Source organism: Chinchilla lanigera, unplaced genomic scaffold (genome assembly GCF_000276665.1).
Source record: "Chinchilla lanigera isolate Chin_1 unplaced genomic scaffold, ChiLan1.0 scaffold00092, whole genome shotgun sequence".
NCBI lineage: Eukaryota > Metazoa > Chordata > Mammalia > Rodentia > Chinchillidae > Chinchilla > Chinchilla lanigera.
Window position 1 is genome coordinate 2026740 of NW_004955493.1, and position 3567 is coordinate 2030306.

The 3567-nt window shown below is 45.0% G+C and overlaps 1 protein-coding gene across 1 annotated transcript in view; it reads right to left on the bottom strand.

The window, feature by feature from the left end:
- Positions 1-3567, bottom strand: part of Cog7 (component of oligomeric golgi complex 7) — a gene marked incomplete in the record, with an annotated part of 64064 nt that overhangs the window by 59583 nt on the left and 914 nt on the right.

Genomic DNA, 3567 nt, shown 5'->3' on the forward strand with positions numbered 1-3567 from the left:
AAGGCCAGCCTGAACCACATAGTGAAACCCTGTCTCTAAAAGAAAAAAAACCTGGCAAGCGCAAGGTCGTGAGTTCGGTTCCCGGTACCAGAGAAAAACACACAAAAAAACAAAAAAACAAACAAACAAAAAAAAAAGAAAAGAAAAGAAAAAAAAAAATCCATAGGTTAAGTAAATAAGATCCAAAATCTACACTAAATATTGTAAAAGGGAAAGAAACTGCTCAAAAGGAAAGAACAACTAGGATCCATGAAAGGATAAAAATATACACAAAAGATAGATAAGATAATTATACTATTAATTTTAGTTCATTAAAAAAGTTTGTACTTATATTGTTTGATCAATTTTGCATGTTTATATCTTGTAATCTGAGCAACTACTTTCACGGTAACAACAGGGCCAGGGATATAGCAACATGCAATATATTAACCATTGTGAATGTCCTATTATCTTGTTTTGAAATGCTGTGGTAGTGTTTTTGTGGGGTTTTTTCCTCTTTAAAATAAATAAATAAATAATAAAAATAAAAAAGAATCCATGGGTTAAAATGTCACCTGCCTGCGCGATGCCTGGGGTATCGGGAGGGAAACGAACATGCCGCCGAGAGGTGCTCGGGGTAAACTGCTAAGTGGCTACCCACCCCACCCGCACAGGAGGAAAACACAGTAGAAAGCATCTGATTACTCCCGTGTTGTCAGCCTGAGCACTTTTCAGCACCCTCCGGAGCTTCTCGTTCAGTAGGGTGGACGGGGCCCAGTACCTGCATCTCTAACACGTCAGACCAGGATGCTGGGCCCAGGACCACACACGCAGAAGCACCACCCCGTCATTTCATGCTTCCCTTCTCAGGCTGAGGAGGGTGAACTGTACCCCAACCCCGAGCTCCAGCACCACAGCCCAGCCTGCATGCGGCCGCCGAGCGGTCTGCACCGCGACGTGCCAAGGAGGCACACGCGCTGATTCCTGCATGCGGCCCTTGCCTAAACAGCGGCATCCCCTCCCAGCTGAGGGCTCCTTACCCTTAAAATAACTTTCTGCTCTGATGCAGACCAGCGTCACAGGCCTGAAACCCCAGCTACTCACACAGGCAGAGGCAGGAAGATCACACGTTAAGGCTAGCCTGGAAAACTTAGCAAGACCCTGTTTCAAAGTTAAAAAAAATTAAAGAAGGATGAGGATATTGTTCCACGGTAGAGTGTTTGCTTAGCACGCACAACCCGGGGTTCAATCGCCACTACAAAGCAAAACACCCCACAGCCACCACCTAAGATGACTTTTCTAGGTTTAGGATCGAAATAGTATTCATGACTGCTTAGTAAATGAGCAACCTGATCAAACCTCTAAACTCCTGAAGGATGCTTTTGGAAAACAGATACACTATAGTTGGATAACAGCTAAATAAGAAATCCTTGAGGTTTGGTTTATGTATTTTTGTTCCTGTTTGCTTTCTTTTCTTTGGTACCAAGAATCGAACACAGGACCTTGCACTTGCCAGGCAGGAACTTATGCCACTGAGCTATATCCCCGGCCCTGTTCTTGTTTTCTTAATTTGAAGACTTTGGGAAACCACCATGAAATGTGTATTACTTTGTTTGGTTGGTTGGTTGTTGAGGGGGGGTGTTTGTTTTTCTGGCGTTTTTTTAGGCAGGTTCTCACTATGTAGTTCAGGCTAGCTTTGACCTCACTATGTAACCCATGCTGGCCTCGAACTTGCAGTGATCCTCCTGCCTTAGCCTCCCCAGGGCTGGGACTACAGGTGTATACCACCACGCCTGGCTTATCTTTGTATTTTTGATAGAAATTCAAAATGAAGTTCTAAATATCTTCTGATTTAAAAAAAATCGTTCAGCTAGGTGTGGTCTCCAGAACATGCGATTCAGCAATAACAGTAAAACTCATGTCCACTATTTATTGATGGTATTTGTGCAGCTGTTTGAACTTCTCACCTTTCTCAAGGCTGCTGAGGCCACTGTATATCCACTTGCCCTTCAGTGAGCTGTTCCCTCTCCCTTTATAACACAGGTGCAGTGAAGCACAGCAGTTCAAGAGCTTGGGCTCTAGCACCATGGACTGGGTTCAAACCCGGGACCCCTCACTCATTAGCGTAATGCTGTGGACAAAGTACTTCTCTTAGTCTGTTTCTGCAGTAGGAACAACAACTGTGCCTACTTCATAGAATTAGTTGGGTTCACACTGACCATCATACAGAACTCTGTTAACATTTTGGCCAGGATAACTGCCCGTTGTGCTGGACTGTCCCAAGCACCGCAGGACACGCAACACTGCTAGGTCCTTCTACTAAATGTCCATCATGGTGAGATTTCTCCACAATTCAAAAGGCGGGCCCTCCAATTTCCAAATATTCCCAAGAGGAGAGGGGTTCTCAGATCACCTTGTTAATGGGTATAAAACACTTAGTGTCTGACATATATCAAGCCCTCAAGTATCTGTTATTATATTCTTAATATTCTGTGTGTGTGTGGGTGTGTGTGTGCGCGCGCGCACGCGTGCCATATGAAATCCTCCTTTAACGCCTACCGTAGGGGAAGCCCTTTTTGATTCTTCCAGACCTGAGAGAGCTGCACCCTCCTCCAAGCTCTCAGGGCTCCAGATTCTATTTCCTGTAAAGCCACCCTGCATCATAATGTGTTCACCCATCCTCTTCACAGACAGCAGGCTGCAGAAAGATTAACTGTCCCCAGTTCCACATCCTGATACAAGCACAAGAGAGGCTCCATAAATTAGTGCAAGTTGCAAAGTACAAACAAAGATTCTGCACTGAGGTAGTGACCCTCTGTCCCCATTCTTAAACAATGGGTGTATCTATAAAACACAATTCTATTTACAGAATTACTGGCTTTCAGTGGGAGGATCTGTTTGGTCCTTCCAACGGCGCCGGGCAGAAGAGCTGGCATGCAGTATTTACTGAATCAACATCAGCCAATAAAAGTCAAGTCAAGAAATTACATGGAATTGTTGTTGGTATACACTATTTTTTTTACAATTAACTACCCTTTAAAAATAGTTAAAAGTCTTTATTTAACCCAGTTCATCCTCCTCATACAACATGAAGATCCCTTAAAATATTTCTCAGACTCAGTCATTTCTACACATCTTTCATGGGTTTTTTTTGTTGTTGTTGTTGTTGTTGTTTGTTTTTTTTCCGGTACTGGGAATCGAACTCACAACCTTGCGCTCGCCAGGCAGGCGCTGTGCCGCTGAGTTAAATCCCCAGGCCCCAACCTTTTGTATGTTTTTGCCAAGCAGAAGGATCAGTTGACTATTATTTAATACTCCCAAAGGTGCCTCTTGCTGGGAGTGGTGTTGCAGCCTGTAATCTCAGCACTTGGGGAGGCTGAGGCCGGAAGATTCCAAGTTCAATCCCAGCCCTGGCACCTTAGCGATTTAGCCAGAGACTGTCTCAAAATAAAAGAGGGCCGGGGACGTATCTCAGCGTGAAGGCTCCGGGTGCAACCTCCAGCACTGGGGTCGGGGAGGCAACAGGCGCTTCCGGCCGGGCACGCAGGTGCCGGGTTTTAAAACGAAACCCCACCGCACTGCAGGAGA